The sequence below is a fragment of the Oryx dammah genome, unplaced genomic scaffold (assembly GCF_014754425.2).
Source record: "Oryx dammah isolate SB20612 unplaced genomic scaffold, SCBI_Odam_1.1 HiC_scaffold_19, whole genome shotgun sequence".
NCBI lineage: Eukaryota > Metazoa > Chordata > Mammalia > Artiodactyla > Bovidae > Oryx > Oryx dammah.
In genome coordinates this window covers 42,112,276-42,126,311 of record NW_024070203.1, presented here as the reverse complement: position 1 = coordinate 42,126,311, position 14,036 = coordinate 42,112,276, and the positions used below count along the sequence as shown (strand labels likewise).

Sequence of the window (14,036 nt, the reverse complement as noted above, 5' to 3'; positions counted from 1 at the left end):
TGAACCAGGAACAGATAGAAAATATGAATAGACCAATCACAATCACAAGTAGTGATTGAAATCATGATTAAAAATCTTCCAACAAACAAAAGTCCAGGACCAGATGGCTTCACAAGTGAATTCTGTCAAGCCTTTAGAGAAGAGTTAATGCCTACCTTTCTGAAACTCATCCCAGAAGTTGCAGAGGAAGGAATACACCCATGCTCATTCTGTGGGGCCACCATCACCCTGATAACCAAAGCCAAACAAAGATATCACAAAAAAAGAAAATTGCAGGCTACATCAGTAAACATAGACGCAAAAATCCTCAATATATTAATACTAGCAAACTGAATCCAGCAATACATTAAAAGGATCACATACTGTGGTCAAATGGGATTTATCCCAGGGACGCAAGGATTTTTCAGTATCCTCAAATCAATCAGTGTGATACAGTGCATCACCAAATGGAAGAATAGAAACAGAGGTTTTTAGAATGTGACTTGTAGCAAAACTGGACAGTAAGGTTTGAACCCATGATCACATGATCCAAAGTCTCTGCTCTCCTGGTTCAGCTTTAACAAGATATACATTGGCATGAATTTCAAACTTAAGAGAATCCAAACTTTGAGGGAAATGAGATGAAAAATTTTTTTTTGGCCCATGTATTTTTGATATTGTGCTAAAATACACCTAAGATAAAACTTATTATTTTAACCACTTTTAGATGTACAATTCAGTGACGTTGAGTATATTCACCAGTGTGGGGCAAACATCACCTCTCTCCCCATTTGCCCAGCTTTCTCGTTGGCCACACAGAGCTGGGTACCCGTTAAACAGTGATTGCTGATCCCCTCTTTGCTGCTAGGAACCTCTCTTCTCCTTTTTGTCTCTATGGATAAAATTCCTTTTTAGTGAGACAGTTTTGTTGATGTTAGTATAAATTAACTTTTCTGTTTCTTTATAGATTGTTGATAATGAATATATTTCTTCAAGAAGTACAACATACTTTGCCATAAATTAAAAGTTATTTTTGCCTTTTTAATTCTTTGTCTATTGTTTTTAGCCAAAACATTGTAATTACATATGCTAAGTACAGAAGCCTTTGTGTTCTTTTCATTTTATTAAATGTAAACAAATGGTGTTAATGTAAGAGAAAATAGTTCTTTTTTCTGAACCTTATTACCAAATTGCTTTTTTAAAATACATTGTCGCAGTTCCAGCTACTTAAGGTAGCATCATTTAGTCTTAACTGCCTTTGCAATTAAGTTCATCAAAATGGTAGCAAATGCAAAAGATGACAGTCTTTTCACTAGCCTGTGTAAGTCTGAATTGTGTTCTCCAAGCTGATGCTGGTCAAATCACACCATGATTTGATGTGATTTGACTCAGGCTGTTTTTTTTGTTTTATATTTTTAATTAATTAGGTTTTTTTTTTTTTTATTGAAGGATAGTTGCTTTACAGAATTTTCTTGTGTTCTGTCAAACCTCAACCTGAATCAGCCATAGGTATACATAGGATGTATTTCCTCCTGCCCATTGTATTCATTAGCATTGGTTACTCAGAGGTGCGCTCTCTACTCTGGGCAGACCATGGACTTTACGCTTTTTGTTGTTGTTGTTCCATGTACTCAGGAGGTTGTGAGAAACCCAGAGTTCAGGTTCACCCACTTTACTTTGACCGAAATGCTTGTTCCATGTGCTCAGGAGGTTGTGAGAAACCCAAAGTTCAGGCTCACACACTTGACTTTGGCCTGAATACTAGAGCCAGCTTCAGTACTCTGCCTCTCTTTGTGCCTTCCTGCCTTTACTTAGTGTTTTCCCAGATATTCTTTATTACTAGCTCATGAATTTATTTCTGTAGATATTTTCCAGCATTTTCCATCGTGTCCAGTGATAGGATCTATTCTCTAAAGCAGTCCGTTGTTGAAGGTGGAAGTGGTCTCAGAGGCTTAAACCGATTCATTACTGCCACTGAGTAAATAATAATAGAAATTGGAACACAGGTTTTGTCTTAATTCACTTTTATTTATTCTTGGCTCCTTGTTCCAAATAAGTGTCTGTTACAGGACTGGATGAAAGAATTTTTAATATTATCTACTGTATCTCGCTTTCATTTTATAAAGAAACTAAGAGAGCCTGGATTGGAGGAAGAGTCTGAACCAAAAGTTCCTTCGCTAGCCTAGGAAAAAGCTATAAGCCCTGCCAGGGATGCAGTTAGAAATTTGTTGAGTGATGGCCTTCTTGTCCCTTGCTTTTTGTATTACACTTAAAGCTGTTTCTTACTGGCTTTAATATGACAGGTTTAAGAGGGAATGTGATTGGTATTCATGTGTGAAAGGAAAAAAACAAAAAAAACTACATGGGGTGTAGCTGGTTAGTATGAATAGTTAACCATTTGCGAGTTTTGGTCTTTTGCCCTCACAGGCCTTTCCTGTTTGTAAGTCTAAAGATTTTGGTGTTAACTGTCTTGTCTTTTCACCTTGAGTAATCTGGTGGTTCACTGTGGCTCAGATGGTAAAGAATCCGCTTGCAATGTGGGAGACTTGGGTTGGGAAGACCCCTGGAGAAGGGAATGGCTACCCACTCCAGTATTCTGGCCTGGAGAATTCCATGGACTGTATATAGTCCATGGAGTTGCAAAGAGTCGGACACGACTGAGAGCCTTTCACTTTGAATCTTACTCACCACATGGTCTTCTTTTGGGGGTATGCAATCATATCTGTTATTATTTTTCTGACTTTTTTTTTTCCGTTGGAGTATAGCCAGTTAATGTTGTGATAGTTTCTGGTGAACAGCGAAGGGATTCAGCCATACATATACCTGTATCCATTCTCCCCCAGGCTCCCCTCCCATCCAGTCTGCCACAAAACATCGAGCAGCGTTCCATGTGCTATGTCGTAGGTCCTTGTTATTTATCCATTTTAAATAATAGCAGTGTGTACGTGTCTGTCCCCAACTCCCTGACTGTTCCTTCCCCTTATCCTTACTCCTGGCAGCCATAAATTTGTTCTCTGTCTGACTCACCACATGGTCTTGAGTGATTACTCCCAGATCCCTTCTCTGGCTCAACACAAGCCAGATTCCTAGATGGACACTTCCACTCAGTTGTCCCTGGGGCACTGAGCCTTCTCCTGAAACACAGCAAATTAGTTCCCTGAATCCTGTCTCCTTTTTCTGTTCCCATGGATCATCCCTAATCTTGGCCATCATCTTATTCTGGATTAAGGCCGCAGCCTTCTTGCAGAGCTCCTGAAGACTAGTCTTCCACTGTATTAGTCAGTTCCATTCCCTGGCACCAAAGTTGTTTTTTTTTTTTTCAAAATATAGTTGATGCCTCACTCTCCTAAAGCACACACATACTCTTAAATAGTGCTTCCCAGGTGGTGCTAGTGGTAAAGAACTTGCCTGCCAGTGCAGGAGACATAAGAGACATGGGTTTGATCTCTGGATTGGGAACATCCCCATTTTTTCCAGGCAAAAATGATAGAGTGGGTTGCCATTTCCTACTCCGGGGGGGTCTTCCTGACCCAGGGATTGAACCTGAGTCTCCTGCTTTGACAGGTGGATTCTTTACCACTGAGCCACCAGGGAAGCCCATCACACACTTAATAGACCACAGTAAATAAACATAACTTTTTGATATACTGGGAAACAAAAGACTTTGGGTTGACTTGCTTTATTGTGGCATCTGCTTTATTGCCGTGATCTATAACTGAACATGTACTGTCTCCTTGGGATGCTTATAATTATGAATAAAGCTATGAACATTCATGTTCAGATCATTTTGGGGGCATATGTTTCATTTACAGAGAGTTCTGATTGCTTCATATCCCAGCACTAGATATTGTCAACCTTTTTAATTTTAGGCATTTTTGTTGGGTGTTTAATGGTATCTTATGATTTTGATTTTCATTTCTCCAGTGATTAAACATGTTGAACATCTTTTCATGTGTGTATCAGCTATTTATATATCTTCCCATTGTGAAGATATTTATCTTCCCAATGTGAACTTGTCTGTTCAAGTCATTAGCCTGTGTTTTAAATTGAATTATTTTTCATTAATTTGAGTTTTTAGTATAATATAATATGGATCAAATCCTTGGTCAGATTTTTTTATTGCAAATATTTGAGTCAATGGTTTGCTTTTTCATATCTTGACACTACCTTTGAAGGGAAGTTTTTAATTGTAATTAAGCATAACTAAAATTTTTGTAACTAGTATTTTTATATCTGGGAATCTTTAGTTAACCCCAAATCTTGAAAATATTCTCATACTTTTTCTTAGAAATTTTGTTTTAGCCTTTATGTTTAGATATAAAGATCTGTGTTAATTTTTTGTATAGCAAGAGATTGCATGTTGGGATTTTTTCCTTAAGTTTAGTTTTTCCAGTGCCATCTGTTGAAAAGATTATACTTGCCCTTGAATTACTTTGGCACCTTTGTTGAGTATTGATTAATCACACAGTGTGAGTCTGTTTCTGAATTCTCTATTCATTTCTGATGCTCTAGGTCTGCCTTTATGTAAAAGCCACATTGTCTGGTTTACTATAGTTTTAAAATAAGTCTTGAAATCAGGTAGTATAAGTCCTCCAATCTTCTTTATTCTTTTCAAAGATATTTTGGCTATCCTTGATCTTTTGTGTTTCCATATAGATTTTAGAATTTCTTTTTTAAAGCAAGCATGCTGGAATTTTAATTGCAGTTGTGTTGGATTTATAGATTGATTAACTTGAGAAAAATTGGGAATGATGTCAAGCCTTCCATAAACATATGTATTACTTTCCTAGGACTGCCAAGACAAAGTATTATAAACTGTATGACAAAGTAACAGAAATTTATTCTCGTAGTCAGAAATCAAGGTGTCAGCAGGGGCATGCTCTCTCTGAAGGCTCTGGGAGAGGAATCTTTCCTTGTCTCCTCTAGCTTCGGGTGGTGGCCGGCCAGCCTCGGCAGTTCTTGGCTTGTAGGTCCAGTACTCTGTAATCTCTGCCTCCCTGTGCACTTGATCTTCTTTTGTATCTCCGTCCACATTTCTCTCTTAACGTGAGTTATATTGGCTATAGAGCCTGTTCTAACCCAGCATACCGTTATTTTAACTTGATTACATATGCAAGGAGCCAAGTAAAGTCACACTTACGGGTACCAGGTTATGACCTTGGCAGATCTCTTGGGGAAAACACAGTTGTAGTCTTATAACAACATGATGCATTTCTCCATTTATTTAGGTCTTTAATTTCTCTCAAAAAGGTTTTGTAATTTTCATTGTACAGATCTTGCTCATATTCTGTAAAGTCTGTCTTCAGGCATTTCATGTTTGTGGGTGCTATTGGAAATGCTATTTTTAAAATTCCATTTTTCAATCATTTTTTACTAATATATAGAAATGCAGTTGACTTTTGCATATCAAATCTGTGTCCTGTAATGTTGCTATATTTTATGAATTTCAATAGTTCTTTTGTAGAGTCTTTAGGATATTCTATATAGATAATTATGTTGTCTGCAAATAAAAGACAGTTTTTCTTCTTCCTTTCCAGTTTGTATGCCACATAGTTCTTTTTCTTGCCTTAATGCATGGGCTCTGACTTTAAATACCCTATTAAAGATATAGAGCAGACATCCTTGCCTTGTTTATGATCTTAGGGCAAAAGCATTCAGTTTTTTTATTTTTAAATATGAGGTGGCTGTAGGTTTTTTATAGATGTCCTTTGTCAGATGAGAGAGTGTCCTCCTATTCCTAGTATAGTAAAGAGTGTTTAGCATAAATGAGTGTTGAATTTTGTTACCAATTGAAATATTATATGATTTTTTTATTCTAATATGTTGAATTACATTTATTGTTTTTTTAACAATAAACCAATTTGAGTCCTGAAGTAATATCCATTTAATCATAATGCATTTCCTTTCTATATATTATTGGATTTGATTTACAATTATTTTCTTACAGATCTTTGTATCTTTGTTTATGAGCTATTTGGTCCATGATTTCCTTTTGTAATGTCTTTGTCTGGTTTGGGCATCAGTTGTTTTTTCTTAGTAATTTTATTGTGATGTGTCTCGGTGTGGTTTTCTTGTGTTTCTCCTATTTGGGATTCATTGAGCTTCTTTGACATCTGGGTTAATAGTTGTCATCAAATGTGGAAAATGTTTTAGAAGTATTTTTTTGTTGACCTCTTCTATAGCATTTTTTCTGCTGTTAAGCCCAACTGAATTTTTAATTTAGGTGTTGTATTTTTCAGCTATAGGTGATCCATTTTTTTTTTAAGTTTCCATTTCTTTTTTCATAATGTACATGTTTTCTTTTAAATAATTGGATATATTCACAGTAACGTTTTTAAAGTCCTTATCTACTAATTCCATCATCTTCATTTCTGAGTTTGTTTTTATTGGTGCCCCCTACCCTGTTTGGAATCACATTTTCTTGTTTATTCCCCTAATTTATAATATCTCACTTATTATCTTTAAAAGAGTGTTGGGTTTTGATCTGGTAAGCAGTCTAGTTATTTGTGGATCAGCCTGCTCCTTTTCGGCATATTTTAAGCATTGTTAGTGTGGTTCCAGAACAGTGCTGTCCAGTAGAACTTTTTGCGTTGATGACCTTCATTTGCCCTTCTCCTATGCGAGGCCATTTTTGGGGGTCTCTATGGGACACGCCAGATGTCCTGTGAAAGCTCTTCACCGTGGTTGGTTGGGACCAAAATGTCTCCCAGCTCCTCTGAGTTGTTCTTTCCATGGTAACTGTTCTTTTCTAAGCCCCATGGAAGCTCGTCCTACATATGCATAGCTTGGTATTCGGCCACAGACTCAAGGAGACCCCCTTTCAGACTTCTGGAGCCTGTTATCTTCACAGCTCTTCCTGTCTGATACTCAGCTCTGCAAAAGCCAAGTGTTGGACCCTCCCTGAACTCCAGTCTCTGTGTCCTCAACTTTGTGAGACTTCTTGCTCTGCCTGGTTACCCTGCTCTGCTTTGGGGTTTGGTAACTGCTTTCAAGAAAGCTGGGCAATTATAGGATTCATCTTGTTTTTACCCCCTTGTCTCAGGGATCAAAGTCCTGTACTTCTTGCTCTCCAACATCTGAAAGCAGTGTTTCATACAGAAAACACAGCTCTCTAGTTGTTCCTGATGGGAGTGCTAGTCCACTGTCAGTTGTCCTGTCATTTATTGAACCATGATTAATATTCTTAGTTGGCTGTGAGTTTGCTTGCGTGTGGTATTTGTACCTCCTGCTTTCTCTATGCTTGGAACTCTTTCTCCTGCTGCTTGTATGACACTCAAAAATCATTAAGGGGTCAGGTTACATGTCACTTTCCCCCAGTGGTCTTCCTAGCCACTACCAAATCCTGAATTAAATGTCATATTTGGTACTCATAGCTTAAGTACTCCTTTTGGTGCCCATACTCATCTTACATTTGCTTGTAATTGTAGTTATTTGTTATTGTGGTCATTTGTAGTCCCCACAAAACTCTGATCCACTTGAAGGCAAGGACTGTGTCTAGTTATGTTGTATCCTTCATGGCCAGCACTGTGGGAGTCTCAGGATCTCTTCTGTGTCTGTTCTCTCCTTTGCACTGCAATATGTGGAGATGAAGTGGTACTACTCAGTGTGCCTCGGGTATGCTTTAGAAATGTTTTATGCCTCTACTTTGATTGGTTTGGAGAGGGGAACAATTATTGACGGCTCCCATCCTTATTCTGAAGTTTCCTTTTAAAATGTCTGACCAATCTCTGTAGAGATCAGTAGTTTTCCTTTTTAGTATTTTGAACAGTTTTTTTGTTTGTCTTATTTATATTTGGCTGTGTTGCATCTTCATTTCTGCAGGGGCTTTTCTCTAGTTATGGAGAGCAGGGCGTATTCTCTAGTTGTAGTGCTCAGATGTCCCTTTGCAGAGGCTCCTTTTGCTGTGGAGCATGGGCTCTGGGGCACACAAGATTCAGTAGTTGCCGGCTCGCAGGCTCTGGAGCACAGGCTCAGTAGTTGTGACACACAGGCTTAGTTGTTCCGCGGCATGTGGGATCTTCCCAGACCAGGGATCGAACCCGTGTCTCCTACATTGATGGGCAGATTCTTTACCACTGAGCCACCAAGGAAGTCCTCTTCTTTAGTATTTATGTTGCAAATATTTTGATATACACTTACCCACAAATAGTGCTCGACTCATAATATTATTTTTAGAGGTGAAGTTTCTTTTTTTCCGTACCTGCAAATAGCTCTCATTTTAAATTTATCTTTCGCGATCAATACCAGTAACCACTTAATTGTTCTCGTAGCTTTGGGGCAGTCAGTATGGCTAGGTCTGTGGGGTGTGGTAAGGGATGCAGTTCCCATTGAAGAGCCTTTAATTACAGTAGCTTTCTTAGAAAGGCTTCTTTGAAAATGAAATTGAGTCAGGAGGCACTACTGGTAAAGAGCCCACCTGCCAATGCAGGAGACATAAGAGATGAGGGTTTGATCCCTTGGTTGCAGAGATCCCCTGGAGAAGGGCATGGCAACTCACTCCAGTGTCTTTCCCTGGAGAATCCTCATGGAAGATAAGCCTGGCGGGCTACAGTCCACAGGGTCGCAAAGAGTTGTATACAACTGAAGCGGCTGAGCACACATAGTATTGTGGAATCTGGCAGAGATCTTGAAGGTCATTCGTTCTTTTTGCCCACAGTCTCCTTGACAGAGGCTAGTTTGAGGTAGCTTCTTTCAATTTCCATTATTCTGATTGCGGAAAGTTCTTAGAGCCTGTAGAAAGTTCTTAGAAAGTAATATTGAATAAATGTTTCCACAAACTTCTGTGCATTGGGCCTGCTTCCACCTTTTATGATTTCATAGACTGAAGCTAAATTCTTTAGCTTATTTTATCTCATAGTAGTTTACACCCTGTGTTTATTTCTTTGCCTAAAGCATCTCAGTTAATGCAACTCTTCCTTATATATTATCCTAGTGAATTGGCTCTTTGCATCAAGTGGCCAAAGAATTAGAGCTTCAGCATCAGTCCTTCCAGTGAATATTCAGGGTTGATTGCCTTTAGGATTGACTGGTTTGATGTCCTTGCTGTCCAAGGGACTCTCCAGAGTCTTCTCCAGCACCACAGTTTGAAAGCGTCAATTCTTCAGCACTCAGGTTTCTTTATAGTCCAACTCTCAAATCTGTACATGACTACTGGAAAAACCATAGCTTTTACTATACGAACCTTTCTTGGCAAAGTGATGTCTCTGCTTCTTAATGCACTGTTTGTCATATCCGTGTGTGCTTTTAAAAATGTTATGTAGGAATGCATCTTCCAGTGTAATACTCAGAACTGAATTCAGTCTTATAAATATGGCGTGTATTGAGACGAGAGGAGCATCCTTGATTTGGATACTATTAATATCTGACTCTTAGAGGAGGGCATGGCATACCACTCCAGTATTCTTGCATGGAGAATCCCATGGATGGAGGAGCCTGGCGGGCTATAGTCCATAGGGTCACAAAGAGTCAGACACAACTAAAGCTACTGAACATAACATCTGACCCTCGGTGCTTCCTAAGCTTGCCTTTACTTACTGCCTCCTATTAGAGTTTAAATATTCTGACTGTTTTTTTTTCCCAAGGGAAACTGTTTTAAACTCTGTTTCCACTGTTCTATATGCATGCAGTTTATCTTACATAAAAATACACACTCCATTCTCTTCAGGTTATTTTGTAATTAAATGTGGTTGACTTTTTGTTTTATATGCAGATTTGATATACATTAGTCCATCTCATTCCTAATAAATAACAAAGTCAGGGGACTTCCCTGAGGGTTCAGTGGCTGAGACCTGAAGATCCCAATGCATGGTGCCCCGGTTCGATCCCTGTTCAGGGAGCTGGATCCCGCATGCTGCAGTGAAGACTGCAGATCCCTTGTGCTGCAGCTAAGACCCAGTGTAGCCAGATGAATATATAGATAAATGAAATTTAAGAAAGAGAGAGTGACGTGCTCACAGCGTGTATGGAAAAACCATGCCCTTAAAAAAAAAAAAAAGGCTGAGTCGGATGTAGAGTTCTGTTAGGTACCTCTGGAATTCTTCCACTAGTTTCAAATCCAGAACTTGAACTCTGGTTAAGTTTGCTCAGCTAGGAGTCAGCCTAACAGTGCTCTGCTTTCTTCTTAAGGATGCATCCAGAGACTGTGCAACCTTGTGGAAATTACGGTGGCCGATGTCTGTGACATGCTCCTGGTCTTTTACACTAGCAACTTAAGTCCAAACTGTACAGTTGTAGGAGCCACACCATTGGTTTTTTTTTTTTTCCCTTCTGGTAATTGTGGCCATTTCTACTTTTCCATAATTTTTTTTTCAACAAAAGTTCTCACATTTATTAGTGAGCCAAAGCATTAGTGCAGAAACACTGACCCAAAGAGAAAAAACATTTTCCCAATAAAACACATCCAGCTGTTACAATAGTAGCAATGTTCTCAATGTAAGATGCAGTTGACCTTGACTCAGATTCCATACATGTGCCACCTGTTGTACGAGGCTTCCTATAGACCCAACTTGGTTCCCTGGCAGCGTCTTCTCTTGGAGTTGTACCTGATTGTAGTACCAGTTTTCGTTCGAATCCATTGGGAAATAGGACTATTCTGCTTTTGTCTTTTGGCGAGGAATCAGTTGACCCTGAAAATCTTGTGAGAAAATGTGGTGAGGAGCAGGATTCCCATAATTTAAAAATATTTCGAACACTGGTTCAATAAGCAAATCTCAGTTCTTTTCATATCGTAAGATGTAGTTTCCTGGACCAGAAGACTTGAATTTTTTGTAAACTGTCAGGGTGTTTTTATTACTTCCGTCATACTAGGACTAATCATGTATTCGTTGCCATCAGATACTGAGATGACAGAAATATATAATAGAAAGCTTAATTCAGAGTACTAACAAAGGTCTTAACTGATAAAAGTCCCATTTCACCATAGTTTTAAAATAATTTTTGTTACTTATCACGACTTAATTTTTCATCAGTTTCATAGATCTTGAAATTCGTAACGTTTGAAAAATGATCAACTCTGATATGAGGTTTTTAGTAGAAATATCAGTAAAAAAAAAAAAAGCTCACCCTGATTTATTATTTGGTATTAAAATTGGCTGGAATTCAAAATGACAAGGGCACAGTTGGAAATTGTGACTATTGCATTCACACTTTTTCTACTATAAATTTGGTTATGGTTTCAACAGACACTACATTCGTATAAAGAACTCTGGGATAGACTATTCCTGTCAACATGATTCCAAAATTATAGACACTGATGTCAATGCAGATGAGGTTAACCTAATTTGGTCAAGAGAAGGACATGCTGAGTCTCTGTATGGATAGCTAAAGGCTCTTGCCAAGATTGACAGGTGTCCTGTGAGTGGCAAAGAGCCCCAGGGGTAAAATGTGTACTTGGATTACTTCTCTAAGACACAGTGACCAAAGTTGTACCTTTTCCTTCCATTGACTGTGCTCCTAAAATAGTGAGATTTTCTTTTAATACCCTGATTATTCAGATATTTTATAAGCCCCAGAAAGGTAAAGGATTTTATACCTTTTTTTCCCTTATGGTATCAAATTCTGCTTTCAAAGCTTAACTGTGTCCTGTGCATGAGTTTCTCTACTATAGTCAAGTGACCCCTTTTTGTTACCCTGTCATGTTTCACTCAGGCTTTGAGACAGGTGAAAAGTGTTAATATAAAAGAATACATTTGTTATTATTGTAAAAGAGGCAACTATTTATTTAGGGAATAATTATATTTGGAGAGATTAATTTTTAAGATAGTTTTCTAATAAGTAATATAATATAGATGAGTATTAATACAATTTGATAACAGCTTTTGTTTCTATTTCATCTTATTGAAATTTCTTTATTATTAAGAGAAGCTTTATAATTTGTCAAGATACATTAGTAGTAAGTATTTCATATCTCAAGAAAAAGTTTTAAAGCCAGTAGATTCATGCCATCAAAGAAAGGTAAGTATACTAAGAAAAAACTGTATTGACTGAGGTTTTTGTGAGATTTGAATGATGTACATGTGTCATCAGCAACAAAGGAGCTATGATTTTAGGCATAAGCACAGTAGCTATTTCTATTGAAAATTTTTTTGACTATGTGGCAAGACATGTGAGGTGCTAGTTTCCTGACCAGGGATCGAACCTGCACCCCCTACACGGGAGGCACAGAACCTTACCCACTGGACCACCGGGGAAGTCCCTGCTGTTTCTATTCAAATAGGAGATTTCCTGACCTGGGAGGATTGTGTCTTGATTATCTCTGTATTTCAATGTCAGATATGTAGTGGAAATTGAAGAAGGGGATGCTGGGGAACCATTGTAGGGAGCCAGTCTGTTGACTGGTGTGAAAAATTACCCTGGCCCTCCCAGGACTCAGAAAAACGTCTCTGGGTGCTGGGCAGGCACCGCACGGGTTCCCGTCCTGGACCACGTGGTTTCTATTAAGCCCAGAATTGGAGTGTAGCTGGAGAGGTCAGGTCATTACCATCAGTAAGGTTAGGCCTTACTGATTTAATTTGGACTTGACACTTCATGGGAAATAGATGGGGAAACAGTGGAAACAGTGTCAGACTTTATTTTGGGGGGCTCCAAAACCACTGTAGATGGTGATTGCAGCCATGAAATTAAAAGACGCTTACTCCTTGGAAGGAAAGTTATGACCAACCTAGATAGCATATTCAAAAGCAGCGACATTACTTTGCCAACAAAGGTCTGTCTAGTCAAGGCTATGGTTTTTCCAGTGGTCAGGTATGGATGTGAGAATTGGACTGTGAAGAAAGCTGAGTGCCGAAAAATTGATGCTTTTGAACTGTGGTGCTGCAGAAGACTCTTGCGGGTCCCTTGGACTGCAGGGAGATCCAACCAGTCCATCCTAAAGGAGATCAGTCCTGGGTGTTCATTGGAAGGACTGATGCTAAAGCTGAAACTCCAGTACTTTGACCACCTCATGTGAAGAGTTGACTCATTGGAAAAGACTCTGATGCTGGCAGGGATTGGGGGCAGGAGGAGAAGGGGACAACAGAGGATGAGATGGCTGGATGGCATCACTGACTCGATGGACATGAGTTTGGGTGAACTCCAGGAGTTGGTGATGGACCGGGAGGCCTGGTGTGCTGCGATTCATGGACACGACTGAGCAACTGGACTAGACTGGACTGAAGTGTTTCTGAGAGTCTGCTCTGAGCAAGGTCTTCTTGCACAGATGTCGCTTAACTCCTGTGAAGGGAGGCAAGTAAGGTGGTGACTCGCCCAGGTTCACTCAACTCTTGGCAGCACAACTGGGAAGCAAACCCAGGCTCTTGACTCCAGACCCAGTAGAGTTTGGAGATCATGGAATAATCTCAACGGAAGTTCCTTTCAATGAGAGAAGTTTCAGAACTGCCATTCTTTTTCTCCCCTCTGTGTCTCAATTCCGATCTTCTTCCTCTTCCGTTGTTCCAACCTTCCCTTTTAGCCAAGACGCAAGTGCAGATTGTTGACCTCACCATTGACCTATAAGACATACATCAAAATGTTTAAGTACTGTGTCAAAAATAGCAGTATCGTGTTTGCTTCTTAGAACTCAGCTTTTTGAGCAGCTGATTGGCACGGCACTGTGTGGATAAGAAGTGTTTCTGGGCTGTGCATGGAGGCAGCAGGCTCATTCGGTGTATGCTGCCCAGGCCAGCCCAGCAGGTAATGAGTGATGACCACCAGCAGTTCTCCTGGGAACGTGGCTGACTCCACTCAGCTGCTCTGTCCTTGTCCTGGGCATCCTTTGAATTTGCTGGCTGGAACCTTACTGCCCAAAGAGTAATCTGAGACCCTGACAGTCTCATGTCACACCTAGTTTCCTGACAGACTAAAAAAGTTGTCTCCGTGTGTGCAAGGATTAGCATCACAGCTTGTTCAGAGGAAAGAAGAGATATATATAAGGTGTAGTGAGAAATACATGGCCATGTTTCCTGTATAGCTTAAATTTAGAAAAATTTTGATTTGGACCTGTAATTTGAATTTATCCCTTGTTTTAACAGGTCGAGAATTAACTTTTTTTTTTAATGCCCTCTTTGTACTGAGGATTGGAT

The 14,036-nt window shown here is 39.2% G+C and overlaps 1 protein-coding gene and 1 pseudogene across 1 annotated transcript in view; one reads left to right on the top strand and one right to left on the bottom strand.

Annotated features, from left to right (window-relative positions):
• Positions 1 to 14,036, top strand: part of PDE7A (phosphodiesterase 7A) — a 106,506-nt gene that overhangs the window by 33,066 nt on the left and 59,404 nt on the right. The gene's annotated exons all lie outside the window — the stretch shown is intronic.
• LOC120879103 lies at positions 10,472 to 10,648 on the bottom strand (annotated as a pseudogene).